The 19,296-nt window shown below is 51.8% G+C and overlaps 8 non-coding genes across 8 annotated transcripts; all 8 read left to right on the top strand.

Annotated features, from left to right (window-relative positions):
* Window positions 1–1,911: 1,911 nt before the first annotated feature.
* LOC126430877 (U1 spliceosomal RNA) lies at window positions 1,912–2,074 on the top strand. The gene has a single exon (XR_007577383.1). It is a non-coding gene; the product is annotated as a U1 spliceosomal RNA (small nuclear RNA).
* A 2,157-nt stretch (window positions 2,075–4,231) lies between these two features.
* LOC126430875 (U1 spliceosomal RNA) lies at window positions 4,232–4,394 on the top strand. Its single transcript, XR_007577382.1, has one exon. It is a non-coding gene; the product is annotated as a U1 spliceosomal RNA (small nuclear RNA).
* A 2,157-nt stretch (window positions 4,395–6,551) lies between these two features.
* LOC126430874 (U1 spliceosomal RNA) lies at window positions 6,552–6,714 on the top strand. Its single transcript, XR_007577381.1, has one exon. It is a non-coding gene; the product is annotated as a U1 spliceosomal RNA (small nuclear RNA).
* Window positions 6,715–8,872: 2,158 nt separating this feature from the next.
* LOC126430892 (U1 spliceosomal RNA) lies at window positions 8,873–9,035 on the top strand. Its single transcript, XR_007577397.1, has one exon. It is a non-coding gene; the product is annotated as a U1 spliceosomal RNA (small nuclear RNA).
* Window positions 9,036–11,192: 2,157 nt separating this feature from the next.
* LOC126430873 (U1 spliceosomal RNA) lies at window positions 11,193–11,355 on the top strand. The gene has a single exon (XR_007577380.1). It is a non-coding gene; the product is annotated as a U1 spliceosomal RNA (small nuclear RNA).
* Window positions 11,356–13,512: 2,157 nt separating this feature from the next.
* LOC126430891 (U1 spliceosomal RNA) lies at window positions 13,513–13,675 on the top strand. The gene has a single exon (XR_007577396.1). It is a non-coding gene; the product is annotated as a U1 spliceosomal RNA (small nuclear RNA).
* Window positions 13,676–15,830: 2,155 nt separating this feature from the next.
* On the top strand, window positions 15,831–15,993 carry LOC126430890 (U1 spliceosomal RNA). Its single transcript, XR_007577395.1, has one exon. It is a non-coding gene; the product is annotated as a U1 spliceosomal RNA (small nuclear RNA).
* Window positions 15,994–18,147: 2,154 nt separating this feature from the next.
* On the top strand, window positions 18,148–18,310 carry LOC126430885 (U1 spliceosomal RNA). The gene has a single exon (XR_007577391.1). It is a non-coding gene; the product is annotated as a U1 spliceosomal RNA (small nuclear RNA).
* Window positions 18,311–19,296: the final 986 nt, after the last annotated feature.

Genomic DNA, 19,296 nt, shown 5'->3' with positions numbered 1-19,296 from the left:
ACTCTGGTACGACATCCACATTAATGGCCGAACGGCGACTTTTGGCTTTCTCTGTCCATCAGGGGAATGCGCGCCAAACGCAATTGGACGGCGCGGCATTCCCTGCACGCGCGGCGACCGCGGTGGCGCGAGCCGGCGTACACGAGGCGTCGCCCAGCCGAACGCTTTGTCGTCTGTGGCCAGGTACATGAGGGGGCCGGCAGCAAGCGTCTAGCGTAGCGTCCCGAGACTTGCAGACTTGCGGCACTTGAGGAGCTTGCGGGGATGTGAAATGACGTGGCCAACTGTACCGAAAACGGGGAAGAGAAATTCTAGGCAACAGCCACTTGTGCTCCCAGGCGGCCACACTGACAACGAGGGCCAGCGTTGCTCAAATTCGGTGATGGGACGAGAACCGCTGTAGGCTGTTTATTAGGCCACGACAGTGAGCGTTTACTTTCTGTAAGGAATGTCTTGTCGTCGCAGGTGTTGTGTTTCGCCTGTACTCGGGGCTCCCAGGGAAAGTAGAAAACGCAATGTTATCAGGTGTTTTTCTTGCAAGAAATCGAGTCAAAAGGTCTGTATTACACACGTCTTTACCAGGTTCGGAACTTCAAATCTGTTTATGGCCTCTTTACAAGCTCGCTATTCGTCTTCCAAAATATTAAAAGTACACCATACCTCCAGATTCAGCCGTCCCCCACCCCCTGTACAAACTGTCTGTCGTATGGGCGCCCTTGGAGTGAGAACAGATAGGTTTCGAATGGAATGGAAATAACATCTGTAACAAGTGTAATTAAAAACACAATTTCTCCCTACTCACTGACAAAATATCCGAACAGTGCCTTCTGTAACACACACAGTTCTACATTGACAGACGCGTAATAGCGGCAGTTTCAATAAATTACTAATTGCAGAAACGGGTAGCCCTCAGTGAATTCGTTGTTGCATCACTACATTCACAGAAAAGAGACTTCCTTGTTTCCCATCGCTTTGTTACACACCTGACGTGTTGTGTTTACAAACAAAAAGCAATTTAGTTTTATCTTTACCTAATCCACGTCTAAGCCAAGATTGCTACAAGGTATCAATCGTTTACCAAATACCGCACAATTAATCTGCATCTTCGAAATCAACCCGACACAGCTGAAATGTTGTCATGGATGAGACTTTATTTTTCTCTCTTATGCGCGAAGAAAATATGTCCATATTCCGAATGAAAATTTGCACAAATATTCGATCGAGCTTTCCACGTCCTACTCGGAAGGAGAAGCAAAAAGAAGTGTTACCTTTTAAGTGTCTTCTGTTACTCGGCGTCGAATGTCGAACGTGCTGGCTGATGTTCGTTCTTGGAGTTCACTGACGTCCTGTTTGTTCGTCGCGCACAACACTCACGAGTGCATCCAGCTCTCTTAGAACATCTGACAGTCTGAGCTGTGGTCCTTCAGTTGCTCGGCGACAGTCGACCGCGCGTGACAATGCTGCCGTATTTGCTAGCACTAAGGGCTCTCCTGGAAGGAGCGAAAGTAAAGTGTGGCTTGCATTGTGGCTGCAAAAAGCACTCATTCCGCAGATCGCATTCGCGGTTTCAACAGCCGAGGAAGAGGGCTCGTTGGAGACGGAGAGGAGGGCCCGGAGGCGGCAACCCGGACTTGGCCCGCCATCTTCCGGAGGGAACGGTAAATTAACCCCAGCAGCGGCCGGCGCCGCGAGCCGTATGGTGCTGCTCGCACAAAATGCATCGTTTTTCTCGGCAGAGGAGCGTTGTTGCGACTGTCTGCCATCTAACTCGACAGCCAATAGCTCTCTTGTAAGGAGACAGGTACATGGACGGCCACCATTCTGTTCGCCGATTGCGGAAACGTCAGGAGCTCTCGTTACATCTCGATAGCGCGAGGCACTACAAATTCTCGCCTGTGGCGCGACGAATGCATACTTACCTGGCGTAGGGGATACCGTGATCATGAAGGCGGTTCCTCCGGGGTGAGGCCCTTCCATTGCACTTCGGTCGAGCTGACCCCCGCGATTACTCCAAATGTGAGTAACTCGGGCGCATAATTTTTGGTAGTCGGGACTTGCGTTCGCGCTGTCCCGGTGTCTATTTCAATTGCAAACGCAGTATTCTGTGGTAGCAGTCGGTAACTAGTGCGTCTGAGCACTCGGCCAGCAACGTGTTCCGCAAGGGACTGCCAAACGCAGCAGCACTCGCGCTACGCGCGTACCACACGTCTGCGTCGACCTGGCGTCAAACCCAGAGCCAGAGCACACTGTCTGTTCGATAAGCGCGGGGGACGCGCACCAGTAGTAGCAGCGGCAGCCGCGAGATGGCACAAGCGGTCTAACTCTGGTACGACATCCACATTAATGGCCGAACGGCGACTTTTGGCTTTCTCTGTCCATCAGGGGAATGCGCGCCAAACGCAATTGGACGGCGCGGCATTCCCTGCACGCGCGGCGACCGCGGTGGCGCGAGCCGGCGTACACGAGGCGTCGCCCAGCCGAACGCTTTGTCGTCTGTGGCCAGGTACATGAGGGGGCCGGCAGCAAGCGTCTAGCGTAGCGTCCCGAGACTTGCAGACTTGCGGCACTTGAGGAGCTTGCGGGGATGTGAAATGACGTGGCCAACTGTACCGAAAACGGGGAAGAGAAATTCTAGGCAACAGCCACTTGTGCTCCCAGGCGGCCACACTGACAACGAGGGCCAGCGTTGCTCAAATTCGGTGATGGGACGAGAACCGCTGTAGGCTGTTTATTAGGCCACGACAGTGAGCGTTTACTTTCTGTAAGGAATGTCTTGTCGTCGCAGGTGTTGTGTTTCGCCTGTACTCGGGGCTCCCAGGGAAAGTAGAAAACGCAATGTTATCAGGTGTTTTTCTTGCAAGAAATCGAGTCAAAAGGTCTGTATTACACACGTCTTTACCAGGTTCGGAACTTCAAATCTGTTTATGGCCTCTTTACAAGCTCGCTATTCGTCTTCCAAAATATTAAAAGTACACCATACCTCCAGATTCAGCCGTCCCCCACCCCCTGTACAAACTGTCTGTCGTATGGGCGCCCTTGGAGTGAGAACAGATAGGTTTCGAATGGAATGGAAATAACATCTGTAACAAGTGTAATTAAAAACACAATTTCTCCCTACTCACTGACAAAATATCCGAACAGTGCCTTCTGTAACACACACAGTTCTACATTGACAGACGCGTAATAGCGGCAGTTTCAATAAATTACTAATTGCAGAAACGGGTAGCCCTCAGTGAATTCGTTGTTGCATCACTACATTCACAGAAAAGAGACTTCCTTGTTTCCCATCGCTTTGTTACACACCTGACGTGTTGTGTTTACAAACAAAAAGCAATTTAGTTTTATCTTTACCTAATCCACGTCTAAGCCAAGATTGCTACAAGGTATCAATCGTTTACCAAATACCGCACAATTAATCTGCATCTTCGAAATCAACCCGACACAGCTGAAATGTTGTCATGGATGAGACTTTATTTTTCTCTCTTATGCGCGAAGAAAATATGTCCATATTCCGAATGAAAATTTGCACAAATATTCGATCGAGCTTTCCACGTCCTACTCGGAAGGAGAAGCAAAAAGAAGTGTTACCTTTTAAGTGTCTTCTGTTACTCGGCGTCGAATGTCGAACGTGCTGGCTGATGTTCGTTCTTGGAGTTCACTGACGTCCTGTTTGTTCGTCGCGCACAACACTCACGAGTGCATCCAGCTCTCTTAGAACATCTGACAGTCTGAGCTGTGGTCCTTCAGTTGCTCGGCGACAGTCGACCGCGCGTGACAATGCTGCCGTATTTGCTAGCACTAAGGGCTCTCCTGGAAGGAGCGAAAGTAAAGTGTGGCTTGCATTGTGGCTGCAAAAAGCACTCATTCCGCAGATCGCATTCGCGGTTTCAACAGCCGAGGAAGAGGGCTCGTTGGAGACGGAGAGGAGGGCCCGGAGGCGGCAACCCGGACTTGGCCCGCCATCTTCCGGAGGGAACGGTAAATTAACCCCAGCAGCGGCCGGCGCCGCGAGCCGTATGGTGCTGCTCGCACAAAATGCATCGTTTTTCTCGGCAGAGGAGCGTTGTTGCGACTGTCTGCCATCTAACTCGACAGCCAATAGCTCTCTTGTAAGGAGACAGGTACATGGACGGCCACCATTCTGTTCGCCGATTGCGGAAACGTCAGGAGCTCTCGTTACATCTCGATAGCGCGAGGCACTACAAATTCTCGCCTGTGGCGCGACGAATGCATACTTACCTGGCGTAGGGGATACCGTGATCATGAAGGCGGTTCCTCCGGGGTGAGGCCCTTCCATTGCACTTCGGTCGAGCTGACCCCCGCGATTACTCCAAATGTGAGTAACTCGGGCGCATAATTTTTGGTAGTCGGGACTTGCGTTCGCGCTGTCCCGGTGTCTATTTCAATTGCAAACGCAGTATTCTGTGGTAGCAGTCGGTAACTAGTGCGTCTGAGCACTCGGCCAGCAACGTGTTCCGCAAGGGACTGCCAAACGCAGCAGCACTCGCGCTACGCGCGTACCACACGTCTGCGTCGACCTGGCGTCAAACCCAGAGCCAGAGCACACTGTCTGTTCGATAAGCGCGGGGGACGCGCACCAGTAGTAGCAGCGGCAGCCGCGAGATGGCACAAGCGGTCTAACTCTGGTACGACATCCACATTAATGGCCGAACGGCGACTTTTGGCTTTCTCTGTCCATCAGGGGAATGCGCGCCAAACGCAATTGGACGGCGCGGCATTCCCTGCACGCGCGGCGACCGCGGTGGCGCGAGCCGGCGTACACGAGGCGTCGCCCAGCCGAACGCTTTGTCGTCTGTGGCCAGGTACATGAGGGGGCCGGCAGCAAGCGTCTAGCGTAGCGTCCCGAGACTTGCAGACTTGCGGCACTTGAGGAGCTTGCGGGGATGTGAAATGACGTGGCCAACTGTACCGAAAACGGGGAAGAGAAATTCTAGGCAACAGCCACTTGTGCTCCCAGGCGGCCACACTGACAACGAGGGCCAGCGTTGCTCAAATTCGGTGATGGGACGAGAACCGCTGTAGGCTGTTTATTAGGCCACGACAGTGAGCGTTTACTTTCTGTAAGGAATGTCTTGTCGTCGCAGGTGTTGTGTTTCGCCTGTACTCGGGGCTCCCAGGGAAAGTAGAAAACGCAATGTTATCAGGTGTTTTTCTTGCAAGAAATCGAGTCAAAAGGTCTGTATTACACACGTCTTTACCAGGTTCGGAACTTCAAATCTGTTTATGGCCTCTTTACAAGCTCGCTATTCGTCTTCCAAAATATTAAAAGTACACCATACCTCCAGATTCAGCCGTCCCCCACCCCCTGTACAAACTGTCTGTCGTATGGGCGCCCTTGGAGTGAGAACAGATAGGTTTCGAATGGAATGGAAATAACATCTGTAACAAGTGTAATTAAAAACACAATTTCTCCCTACTCACTGACAAAATATCCGAACAGTGCCTTCTGTAACACACACAGTTCTACATTGACAGACGCGTAATAGCGGCAGTTTCAATAAATTACTAATTGCAGAAACGGGTAGCCCTCAGTGAATTCGTTGTTGCATCACTACATTCACAGAAAAGAGACTTCCTTGTTTCCCATCGCTTTGTTACACACCTGACGTGTTGTGTTTACAAACAAAAAGCAATTTAGTTTTATCTTTACCTAATCCACGTCTAAGCCAAGATTGCTACAAGGTATCAATCGTTTACCAAATACCGCACAATTAATCTGCATCTTCGAAATCAACCCGACACAGCTGAAATGTTGTCATGGATGAGACTTTATTTTTCTCTCTTATGCGCGAAGAAAATATGTCCATATTCCGAATGAAAATTTGCACAAATATTCGATCGAGCTTTCCACGTCCTACTCGGAAGGAGAAGCAAAAAGAAGTGTTACCTTTTAAGTGTCTTCTGTTACTCGGCGTCGAATGTCGAACGTGCTGGCTGATGTTCGTTCTTGGAGTTCACTGACGTCCTGTTTGTTCGTCGCGCACAACACTCACGAGTGCATCCAGCTCTCTTAGAACATCTGACAGTCTGAGCTGTGGTCCTTCAGTTGCTCGGCGACAGTCGACCGCGCGTGACAATGCTGCCGTATTTGCTAGCACTAAGGGCTCTCCTGGAAGGAGCGAAAGTAAAGTGTGGCTTGCATTGTGGCTGCAAAAAGCACTCATTCCGCAGATCGCATTCGCGGTTTCAACAGCCGAGGAAGAGGGCTCGTTGGAGACGGAGAGGAGGGCCCGGAGGCGGCAACCCGGACTTGGCCCGCCATCTTCCGGAGGGAACGGTAAATTAACCCCAGCAGCGGCCGGCGCCGCGAGCCGTATGGTGCTGCTCGCACAAAATGCATCGTTTTTCTCGGCAGAGGAGCGTTGTTGCGACTGTCTGCCATCTAACTCGACAGCCAATAGCTCTCTTGTAAGGAGACAGGTACATGGACGGCCACCATTCTGTTCGCCGATTGCGGAAACGTCAGGAGCTCTCGTTACATCTCGATAGCGCGAGGCACTACAAATTCTCGCCTGTGGCGCGACGAATGCATACTTACCTGGCGTAGGGGATACCGTGATCATGAAGGCGGTTCCTCCGGGGTGAGGCCCTTCCATTGCACTTCGGTCGAGCTGACCCCCGCGATTACTCCAAATGTGAGTAACTCGGGCGCATAATTTTTGGTAGTCGGGACTTGCGTTCGCGCTGTCCCGGTGTCTATTTCAATTGCAAACGCAGTATTCTGTGGTAGCAGTCGGTAACTAGTGCGTCTGAGCACTCGGCCAGCAACGTGTTCCGCAAGGGACTGCCAAACGCAGCAGCACTCGCGCTACGCGCGTACCACACGTCTGCGTCGACCTGGCGTCAAACCCAGAGCCAGAGCACACTGTCTGTTCGATAAGCGCGGGGGACGCGCACACAGTAGTAGCAGCGGCAGCCGCGAGATGGCACAAGCGGTCTAACTCTGGTACGACATCCACATTAATGGCCGAACGGCGACTTTTGGCTTTCTCTGTCCATCAGGGGAATGCGCGCCAAACGCAATTGGACGGCGCGGCATTCCCTGCACGCGCGGCGACCGCGGTGGCGCGAGCCGGCGTACACGAGGCGTCGCCCAGCCGAACGCTTTGTCGTCTGTGGCCAGGTACATGAGGGGGCCGGCAGCAAGCGTCTAGCGTAGCGTCCCGAGACTTGCAGACTTGCGGCACTTGAGGAGCTTGCGGGGATGTGAAATGACGTGGCCAACTGTACCGAAAACGGGGAAGAGAAATTCTAGGCAACAGCCACTTGTGCTCCCAGGCGGCCACACTGACAACGAGGGCCAGCGTTGCTCAAATTCGGTGATGGGACGAGAACCGCTGTAGGCTGTTTATTAGGCCACGACAGTGAGCGTTTACTTTCTGTAAGGAATGTCTTGTCGTCGCAGGTGTTGTGTTTCGCCTGTACTCGGGGCTCCCAGGGAAAGTAGAAAACGCAATGTTATCAGGTGTTTTTCTTGCAAGAAATCGAGTCAAAAGGTCTGTATTACACACGTCTTTACCAGGTTCGGAACTTCAAATCTGTTTATGGCCTCTTTACAAGCTCGCTATTCGTCTTCCAAAATATTAAAAGTACACCATACCTCCAGATTCAGCCGTCCCCCACCCCCTGTACAAACTGTCTGTCGTATGGGCGCCCTTGGAGTGAGAACAGATAGGTTTCGAATGGAATGGAAATAACATCTGTAACAAGTGTAATTAAAAACACAATTTCTCCCTACTCACTGACAAAATATCCGAACAGTGCCTTCTGTAACACACACAGTTCTACATTGACAGACGCGTAATAGCGGCAGTTTCAATAAATTACTAATTGCAGAAACGGGTAGCCCTCAGTGAATTCGTTGTTGCATCACTACATTCACAGAAAAGAGACTTCCTTGTTTCCCATCGCTTTGTTACACACCTGACGTGTTGTGTTTACAAACAAAAAGCAATTTAGTTTTATCTTTACCTAATCCACGTCTAAGCCAAGATTGCTACAAGGTATCAATCGTTTACCAAATACCGCACAATTAATCTGCATCTTCGAAATCAACCCGACACAGCTGAAATGTTGTCATGGATGAGACTTTATTTTTCTCTCTTATGCGCGAAGAAAATATGTCCATATTCCGAATGAAAATTTGCACAAATATTCGATCGAGCTTTCCACGTCCTACTCGGAAGGAGAAGCAAAAAGAAGTGTTACCTTTTAAGTGTCTTCTGTTACTCGGCGTCGAATGTCGAACGTGCTGGCTGATGTTCGTTCTTGGAGTTCACTGACGTCCTGTTTGTTCGTCGCGCACAACACTCACGAGTGCATCCAGCTCTCTTAGAACATCTGACAGTCTGAGCTGTGGTCCTTCAGTTGCTCGGCGACAGTCGACCGCGCGTGACAATGCTGCCGTATTTGCTAGCACTAAGGGCTCTCCTGGAAGGAGCGAAAGTAAAGTGTGGCTTGCATTGTGGCTGCAAAAAGCACTCATTCCGCAGATCGCATTCGCGGTTTCAACAGCCGAGGAAGAGGGCTCGTTGGAGACGGAGAGGAGGGCCCGGAGGCGGCAACCCGGACTTGGCCCGCCATCTTCCGGAGGGAACGGTAAATTAACCCCAGCAGCGGCCGGCGCCGCGAGCCGTATGGTGCTGCTCGCACAAAATGCATCGTTTTTCTCGGCAGAGGAGCGTTGTTGCGACTGTCTGCCATCTAACTCGACAGCCAATAGCTCTCTTGTAAGGAGACAGGTACATGGACGGCCACCATTCTGTTCGCCGATTGCGGAAACGTCAGGAGCTCTCGTTACATCTCGATAGCGCGAGGCACTACAAATTCTCGCCTGTGGCGCGACGAATGCATACTTACCTGGCGTAGGGGATACCGTGATCATGAAGGCGGTTCCTCCGGGGTGAGGCCCTTCCATTGCACTTCGGTCGAGCTGACCCCCGCGATTACTCCAAATGTGAGTAACTCGGGCGCATAATTTTTGGTAGTCGGGACTTGCGTTCGCGCTGTCCCGGTGTCTATTTCAATTGCAAACGCAGTATTCTGTGGTAGCAGTCGGTAACTAGTGCGTCTGAGCACTCGGCCAGCAACGTGTTCCGCAAGGGACTGCCAAACGCAGCAGCACTCGCGCTACGCGCGTACCACACGTCTGCGTCGACCTGGCGTCAAACCCAGAGCCAGAGCACACTGTCTGTTCGATAAGCGCGGGGGACGCGCACCAGTAGTAGCAGCGGCAGCCGCGAGATGGCACAAGCGGTCTAACTCTGGTACGACATCCACATTAATGGCCGAACGGCGACTTTTGGCTTTCTCTGTCCATCAGGGGAATGCGCGCCAAACGCAATTGGACGGCGCGGCATTCCCTGCACGCGCGGCGACCGCGGTGGCGCGAGCCGGCGTACACGAGGCGTCGCCCAGCCGAACGCTTTGTCGTCTGTGGCCAGGTACATGAGGGGGCCGGCAGCAAGCGTCTAGCGTAGCGTCCCGAGACTTGCAGACTTGCGGCACTTGAGGAGCTTGCGGGGATGTGAAATGACGTGGCCAACTGTACCGAAAACGGGGAAGAGAAATTCTAGGCAACAGCCACTTGTGCTCCCAGGCGGCCACACTGACAACGAGGGCCAGCGTTGCTCAAATTCGGTGATGGGACGAGAACCGCTGTAGGCTGTTTATTAGGCCACGACAGTGAGCGTTTACTTTCTGTAAGGAATGTCTTGTCGTCGCAGGTGTTGTGTTTCGCCTGTACTCGGGGCTCCCAGGGAAAGTAGAAAACGCAATGTTATCAGGTGTTTTTCTTGCAAGAAATCGAGTCAAAAGGTCTGTATTACACACGTCTTTACCAGGTTCGGAACTTCAAATCTGTTTATGGCCTCTTTACAAGCTCGCTATTCGTCTTCCAAAATATTAAAAGTACACCATACCTCCAGATTCAGCCGTCCCCCACCCCCTGTACAAACTGTCTGTCGTATGGGCGCCCTTGGAGTGAGAACAGATAGGTTTCGAATGGAATGGAAATAACATCTGTAACAAGTGTAATTAAAAACACAATTTCTCCCTACTCACTGACAAAATATCCGAACAGTGCCTTCTGTAACACACACAGTTCTACATTGACAGACGCGTAATAGCGGCAGTTTCAATAAATTACTAATTGCAGAAACGGGTAGCCCTCAGTGAATTCGTTGTTGCATCACTACATTCACAGAAAAGAGACTTCCTTGTTTCCCATCGCTTTGTTACACACCTGACGTGTTGTGTTTACAAACAAAAAGCAATTTAGTTTTATCTTTACCTAATCCACGTCTAAGCCAAGATTGCTACAAGGTATCAATCGTTTACCAAATACCGCACAATTAATCTGCATCTTCGAAATCAACCCGACACAGCTGAAATGTTGTCATGGATGAGACTTTATTTTTCTCTCTTATGCGCGAAGAAAATATGTCCATATTCCGAATGAAAATTTGCACAAATATTCGATCGAGCTTTCCACGTCCTACTCGGAAGGAGAAGCAAAAAGAAGTGTTACCTTTTAAGTGTCTTCTGTTACTCGGCGTCGAATGTCGAACGTGCTGGCTGATGTTCGTTCTTGGAGTTCACTGACGTCCTGTTTGTTCGTCGCGCACAACACTCACGAGTGCATCCAGCTCTCTTAGAACATCTGACAGTCTGAGCTGTGGTCCTTCAGTTGCTCGGCGACAGTCGACCGCGCGTGACAATGCTGCCGTATTTGCTAGCACTAAGGGCTCTCCTGGAAGGAGCGAAAGTAAAGTGTGGCTTGCATTGTGGCTGCAAAAAGCACTCATTCCGCAGATCGCATTCGCGGTTTCAACAGCCGAGGAAGAGGGCTCGTTGGAGACGGAGAGGAGGGCCCGGAGGCGGCAACCCGGACTTGGCCCGCCATCTTCCGGAGGGAACGGTAAATTAACCCCAGCAGCGGCCGGCGCCGCGAGCCGTATGGTGCTGCTCGCACAAAATGCATCGTTTTTCTCGGCAGAGGAGCGTTGTTGCGACTGTCTGCCATCTAACTCGACAGCCAATAGCTCTCTTGTAAGGAGACAGGTACATGGACGGCCACCATTCTGTTCGCCGATTGCGGAAACGTCAGGAGCTCTCGTTACATCTCGATAGCGCGAGGCACTACAAATTCTCGCCTGTGGCGCGACGAATGCATACTTACCTGGCGTAGGGGATACCGTGATCATGAAGGCGGTTCCTCCGGGGTGAGGCCCTTCCATTGCACTTCGGTCGAGCTGACCCCCGCGATTACTCCAAATGTGAGTAACTCGGGCGCATAATTTTTGGTAGTCGGGACTTGCGTTCGCGCTGTCCCGTGTCTATTTCAATTGCAAACGCAGTATTCTGTGGTAGCAGTCGGTAACTAGTGCGTCTGAGCACTCGGCCAGCAACGTGTTCCGCAAGGGACTGCCAAACGCAGCAGCACTCGCGCTACGCGCGTACCACACGTCTGCGTCGACCTGGCGTCAAACCCAGAGCCAGAGCACACTGTCTGTTCGATAAGCGCGGGGGACGCGGCACCAGTAGTAGCAGCGGCAGCCGCGAGATGGCACAAGCGGTCTAACTCTGGTACGACATCCACATTAATGGCCGAACGGCGACTTTTGGCTTTCTCTGTCCATCAGGGGAATGCGCGCCAAACGCAATTGGACGGCGCGGCATTCCCTGCACGCGCGGCGACCGCGGTGGCGCGAGCCGGCGTACACGAGGCGTCGCCCAGCCGAACGCTTTGTCGTCTGTGGCCAGGTACATGAGGGGGCCGGCAGCAAGCGTCTAGCGTAGCGTCCCGAGACTTGCAGACTTGCGGCACTTGAGGAGCTTGCGGGGATGTGAAATGACGTGGCCAACTGTACCGAAAACGGGGAAGAGAAATTCTAGGCAACAGCCACTTGTGCTCCCAGGCGGCCACACTGACAACGAGGGCCAGCGTTGCTCAAATTCGGTGATGGGACGAGAACCGCTGTAGGCTGTTTATTAGGCCACGACAGTGAGCGTTTACTTTCTGTAAGGAATGTCTTGTCGTCGCAGGTGTTGTGTTTCGCCTGTACTCGGGGCTCCCAGGGAAAGTAGAAAACGCAATGTTATCAGGTGTTTTTCTTGCAAGAAATCGAGTCAAAAGGTCTGTATTACACACGTCTTTACCAGGTTCGGAACTTCAAATCTGTTTATGGCCTCTTTACAAGCTCGCTATTCGTCTTCCAAAATATTAAAAGTACACCAATACCTCCAGATTCAGCCGTCCCCCACCCCCTGTACAAACTGTCTGTCGTATGGGCGCCCTTGGAGTGAGAACAGATAGGTTTCGAATGGAATGGAAATAACATCTGTAACAAGTGTAATTAAAAAACACAATTTCTCCCTACTCACTGACAAAATATCCGAACAGTGCCTTCTGTAACACACACAGTTCTACATTGACAGACGCGTAATAGCGGCAGTTTCAATAAATTACTAATTGCAGAAACGGGGTAGCCCTCAGTGAATTCGTTGTTGCATCACTACATTCACAGAAAAGAGACTTCCTTGTTTCCCATCGCTTTGTTACACACCTGACGTGTTGTGTTTACAAACAAAAAGCAATTTAGTTTTATCTTTACCTAATCCACGTCTAAGCCAAGATTGCTACAAGGTATCAATCGTTTACCAAATACCGCACAATTAATCTGCATCTTCGAAATCAACCCGACACAGCTGAAATGTTGTCATGATGAGACTTTATTTTTCTCTCTTATGCGCGAAGAAAATATGTCCATATTCCGAATGAAAATTTGCACAAATATTCGATCGAGCTTTCCACGTCCTACTCGGAAGGAGAAGCAAAAGAAGTGTTACCTTTTAAGTGTCTTCTGTTACTCGGCGTCGAATGTCGAACGTGCTGGCTGATGTTCGTTCTTGGAGTTCACTGACGTCCTGTTTGTTCGTCGCGCACAACACTCACGAGTGCATCCAGCTCTCTTAGAACATCTGACAGTCTGAGCTGTGTCCTTCAGTTGCTCGGCGACAGTCGACCGCGCGTGACAATGCTGCCGTATTTGCTAGCACTAAGGGCTCTCCTGGAAGGAGCGAAAGTAAAGTGTGGCTTGCATTGTGGCTGCAAAAAGCACTCATTCCGCAGATCGCATTCGCGGTTTCAACAGCCGAGGAAGAGGGCTCGTTGGAGACGGAGAGGAGGGCCCGGAGGCGGCAACCCGGACTTGGCCCGCCATCTTCCGGAGGGAACGGTAAATTAACCCCAGCAGCGGCCGGCGCCGCGAGCCGTATGGTGCTGCTCGCACAAAATGCATCGTTTTTCTCGGCAGAGGAGCGTTGTTGCGACTGTCTGCCATCTAACTCGACAGCCAATAGCTCTCTTGTAAGGAGACAGGTACATGGACGGCCACCATTCTGTTCGCCGATTGCGGAAACGTCAGGAGCTCTCGTTACATCTCGATAGCGCGAGGCACTACAAATTCTCGCCTGTGGCGCGACGAATGCATACTTACCTGGCGTAGGGGATACCGTGATCATGAAGGCGGTTCCTCCGGGGTGAGGCCCTTCCATTGCACTTCGGTCGAGCTGACCCCCGCGATTACTCCAAATGTGAGTAACTCGGGCGCATAATTTTTGGTAGTCGGGACTTGCGTTCGCGCTGTCCCGGTGTCTATTTCAATTGCAAACGCAGTATTCTGTGGTAGCAGTCGGTAACTAGTGCGTCTGAGCACTCGGCCAGCAACGTGTTCCGCAAGGGACTGCCAAACGCAGCAGCACTCGCGCTACGCGCGTACCACACGTCTGCGTCGACCTGGCGTCAAACCCAGAGCCAGAGCACACTGTCTGTTCGATAAGCGCGGGGGACGCGCACCAGTAGTAGCAGCGGCAGCCGCGAGATGGCACAAGCGGTCTAACTCTGGTACGACATCCACATTAATGGCCGAACGGCGACTTTTGGCTTTCTCTGTCCATCAGGGGAATGCGCGCCAAACGCAATTGGACGGCGCGGCATTCCTGCACGCGCGGCGACCGCGGTGGCGCGAGCCGGCGTACACGAGGCGTCGCCCAGCCGAACGCTTTGTCGTCTGTGGCCAGGTACATGAGGGGGCCGGCAGCAAGCGTCTAGCGTAGCGTCCCGAGACTTGCAGACTTGCGGCACTTGAGGAGCTTGCGGGGATGTGAAATGACGTGGCCAACTGTACCGAAAACGGGGAAGAGAAATTCTAGGCAACAGCCACTTGTGCTCCCAGGCGGCCACACTGACAACGAGGGCCAGCGTTGCTCAAATTCGGTGATGGGACGAGAACCGCTGTAGGCTGTTTATTAGGCCACGACAGTGAGCGTTTACTTTCTGTAAGGAATGTCTTGTCGTCGCAGGTGTTGTGTTTCGCCTGTACTCGGGGCTCCAGGGAAAGTAGAAAACGCAATGTTATCAGGTGTTTTTCTTGCAAGAAATCGAGTCAAAAGGTCTGTATTACACACGTCTTTACCAGGTTCGGAACTTCAAATCTGTTTATGGCCTCTTTACAAGCTCGCTATTCGTCTTCCAAAATATTAAAAGTACACCATACCTCCAGATTCAGCCGTCCCCCACCCCCTGTACAAACTGTCTGTCGTATGGGCGCCCTTGGAGTGAGAACAGATAGGTTTCGAATGGAATGGAAATAACATCTGTAACAAGTGTAATTAAAAACACAATTTCTCCCTACTCACTGACAAAATATCCGAACAGTGCCTTCTGTAACACACACAGTTCTACATTGACAGACGCGTAATAGCGGCAGTTTCAATAAATTACTAATTGCAGAAACGGGTAGCCCTCAGTGAATTCGTTGTTGCATCACTACATTCACAGAAAAGAGACTTCCTTGTTTCCCATCGCTTTGTTACACACCTGACGTGTTGTGTTTACAAACAAAAAGCAATTTAGTTTTATCTTTACCTAATCCACGTCTAAGCCAAGATTGCTACAAGGTATCAATCGTTTACCAAATACCGCACAATTAATCTGCATCTTCGAAATCAACCCGACACAGCTGAAATGTTGTCATGGATGAGACTTTATTTTTCTCTCTTATGCGCGAAGAAAATATGTCCATATTCCGAATGAAAATTTGCACAAATATTCGATCGAGCTTTCCACGTCCTACTCGGAAGGAGAAGCAAAAAGAAGTGTTACCTTTTAAGTGTCTTCTGTTACTCGGCGTCGAATGTCGAACGTGCTGGCTGATGTTCGTTCTTGGAGTTCACTGACGTCCTGTTTGTTCGTCGCGCACCAACACTCACGAGTGCATCCAGCTCTCTTAGAACATCTGACAGTCTGAGCTGTGGTCCTTCAGTTGCTCGGCGACAGTCGACCGCGCGTGACAATGCTGCCGTATTTGCTAGCACTAAGGGCTCTCTGGAAGGAGCGAAAGTAAAGTGTGGCTTGCATTGTGGCTGCAAAAAGCACTCATTCCGCAGATCGCATTCGCGGTTTCAACAGCCGAGGAAGAGGGCTCGTTGGAGACGGAGAGGAGGGCCCGGAGGCGGCAACCCGGACTTGGCCCGCCATCTTCCGGAGGGAACGGTAAATTAACCCCAGCAGCGGCCGGCGCCGCGAGCCGTATGGTGCTGCTCGCACAAAATGCATCGTTTTTCTCGGCAGAGGAGCGTTGTTGCGACTGTCTGCCATCTAACTCGACAGCCAATAGCTCTCTTGTAAGGAGACAGGTACATGGACGGCCACCATTCTGTTCGCCGATTGCGGAAACGTCAGGAGCTCTCGTTACATCTCGATAGCGCGAGGCACTACAAATTCTCGCCTGTGGCGCGACGAATGCATACTTACCTGGCGTAGGGGATACCGTGATCATGAAGGCGGTTCCTCCGGGGTGAGGCCCTTCCATTGCACTTCGGTCGAGCTGACCCCCGCGATTACTCCAAATGTGAGTAACTCGGGCGCATAATTTTTGGTAGTCGGGACTTGCGTTCGCGCTGTCCCGGTGTCTATTTCAATTGCAAACGCAGTATTCTGTGGTAGCAGTCGGTAACTAGTGCGTCTGAGCACTCGGCCAGCAACGTGTTCCGCAAGGGACTGCCAAACGCAGCAGCACTCGCGCTACGCGCGTACCACACGTCTGCGTCGACCTGGCGTCAAACCCAGAGCCAGAGCACACTGTCTGTTCGATAAGCGCGGGGGACGCGCACCAGTAGTAGCAGCGGCAGCCGCGAGATGGCACAAGCGGTCTAACTCTGGTACGACATCCACATTAATGGCCGAACGGCGACTTTTGGCTTTCTCTGTCCATCAGGGGAATGCGCGCCAAACGCAATTGGACGGCGCGGCATTCCCTGCACGCGCGGCGACCGCGGTGGCGCGAGCCGGCGTACACGAGGCGTCGCCCAGCCGAACGCTTTGTCGTCTGTGGCCAGGTACATGAGGGGGCCGGCAGCAAGCGTCTAGCGTAGCGTCCGAGACTTGCAGACTTGCGGCACTTGAGGAGCTTGCGGGGATGTGAAATGACGTGGCCAACTGTACCGAAAACGGGGAAGAGAAATTCTAGGCAACAGCCACTTGTGCTCCCAGGCGGCCACACTGACAACGAGGGCCAGCGTTGCTCAAATTCGGTGATGGGACGAGAACCGCTGTAGGCTGTTTATTAGGCCACGACAGTGAGCGTTTACTTTCTGTAAGGAATGTCTTGTCGTCGCAGGTGTTGTGTTTCGCCTGTACTCGGGGCTCCCAGGGAAAGTAGAAAACGCAATGTTATCAGGTGTTTTTCTTGCAAGAAATCGAGTCAAAAGGTCTGTATTACACACGTCTTTACCAGGTTCGGAACTTCAAATCTGTTTATGGCCTCTTTACAAGCTCGCTATTCGTCTTCCAAAATATTAAAAGTACACCATACCTCCAGATTCAGCCGTCCCCCACCCCCTGTACAAACTGTCTGTCGTATGGGCGCCCTTGGAGTGAGAACAGATAGGTTTCGAATGGAATGGAAATAACATCTGTAACAAGTGTAATTAAAAACACAATTTCTCCCTACTCACTGACAAAATATCCGAACAGTGCCTTCTGTAACACACACAGTTCTACATTGACAGACGCGTAATAGCGGCAGTTTCAATAAATTACTAATTGCAGAAACGGGTAGCCCTCAGTGAATTCGTTGTTGCATCACTACATTCACAGAAAAGAGACTTCCTTGTTTCCCATCGCTTTGTTACACACCTGACGTGTTGTGTTTACAAACAAAAAGCAATTTAGTTTTATCTTTACCTAATCCACGTCTAAGCCAAGATTGCTACAAGGTATCAATCGTTTACCAAATACCGCACAATTAATCTGCATCTTCGAAATCACCCGACACAGCTGAAATGTTGTCATGGATGAGACTTTATTTTTCTCTCTTATGCGCGAAGAAAATATGTCCATATTCCGAATGAAAATTTGCACAAATATTCGATCGAGCTTTCCACGTCCTACTCGGAAGGAGAAGCAAAAAGAAGTGTTACCTTTTAAGTGTCTTCTGTTACTCGGCGTCGAATGTCGAACGTGCTGGCTGATGTTCGTTCTTGGAGTTCACTGACGTCCTGTTTGTTCGTCGCGCACAACACTCACGAGTGCATCCAGCTCTCTTAGAACATCTGACAGTCTGAGCTGTGGTCCTTCAGTTGCTCGGCGACAGTCGACCGCGCGTGACAATGCTGCCGTATTTGCTAGCACTAAGGGCTCTCCTGGAAGGAGCGAAAGTAAGTGTGGCTTGCATTGTGGCTGCAAAAAGCACTCATTCCGCAGATCGCATTCGCGGTTTCAACAGCCGAGGAAGAGGGCTCGTTGGAGACGGAGAGGAGGGCCCGGAGGCGGCAACCCGGACTTGGCCCGCCATCTTCCGGAGGGAACGGTAAATTAACCCCAGCAGCGGCCGGCGCCGCGAGCCGTATGGTGCTGCTCGCACAAAATGCATCGTTTTTCTCGGCAGAGGAGCGTTGTTGCGACTGTCTGCCATCTAACTCGACAGCCAATAGCTCTCTTGTAAGGAGACAGGTACATGGACGGCCACCATTCTGTTCGCCGATTGCGGAAACGTCAGGAGCTCTCGTTACATCTCGATAGCGCGAGGCACTACAAATTCTCGCCTGTGGCGCGACGAATGCATACTTACCTGGCGTAGGGGATACCGTGATCATGAAGGCGGTTCCTCCGGGGTGAGGCCCTTCCATTGCACTTCGGTCGAGCTGACCCCCGCGATTACTCCAAATGTGAGTAACTCGGGCGCATAATTTTTGGTAGTCGGGACTTGCGTTCGCGCTGTCCCGGTGTCTATTTCAATTGCAAACGCAGTATTCTGTGGTAGCAGTCGGTAACTAGTGCGTCTGAGCACTCGGCCAGCAACGTGTTCCGCAAGGGACTGCCAAACGCAGCAGCACTCGCGCTACGCGCGTACCACACGTCTGCGTCGACCTGGCGTCAAACCCAGAGCCAGAGCACACTGTCTGTTCGATAAGCGCGGGGGACGCGCACCAGTAGTAGCAGCGGCAGCCGCGAGATGGCACAAGCGGTCTAACTCTGGTACGACATCCACATTAATGGCCGAACGGCGACTTTTGGCTTTCTCTGTCCATCAGGGGAATGCGCGCCAAACGCAATTGGACGGCGCGGCATTCCCTGCACGCGCGGCGACCGCGGTGGCGCGAGCCGGCGTACACGAGGCGTCGCCCAGCCGAACGCTTTGTCGTCTGTGGCCAGGTACATGAGGGGGCCGGCAGCAAGCGTCTAGCGTAGCGTCCCGAGACTTGCAGACTTGCGGCACTTGAGGAGCTTGCGGGGATGTGAAATGACGTGGCCAACTGTACCGAAAACGGGGAAGAGAAATTCTAGGCAACAGCCACTTGTGCTCCCAGGCGGCCACACTGACAACGAGGGCCAGCGTTGCTCAAATTCGGTGATGGGACGAGAACCGCTGTAGGCTGTTTATTAGGCCACGACAGTGAGCGTTTACTTTCTGTAAGGAATGTCTTGTCGTCGCAGGTGTTGTGTTTCGCCTGTACTCGGGGCTCCCAGGGAAAGTAGAAAACGCAATGTTATCAGGTGTTTTTCTTGCAAGAAATCGAGTCAAAAGGTCTGTATTACACACGTCTTTACCAGGTTCGGAACTTCAAATCTGTTTATGGCCTCTTTACAAGCTCGCTATTCGTCTTCCAAAATATTAAAAGTACACCATACCTCCAGATTCAGCCGTCCCCCACCCCCTGTACAAACTGTCTGTCGTATGGGCGCCCTTGGAGTGAGAACAGATAGGTTTC

Source organism: Schistocerca serialis, unplaced genomic scaffold (assembly GCF_023864345.2).
Source record: "Schistocerca serialis cubense isolate TAMUIC-IGC-003099 unplaced genomic scaffold, iqSchSeri2.2 HiC_scaffold_1063, whole genome shotgun sequence".
Classification (NCBI taxonomy): Eukaryota; Metazoa; Arthropoda; class Insecta; order Orthoptera; family Acrididae; genus Schistocerca; species Schistocerca serialis.
The sequence above is the reverse complement of the archived record's forward strand: the minus strand, read 5'-3'. Positions and strand labels throughout refer to the sequence as shown.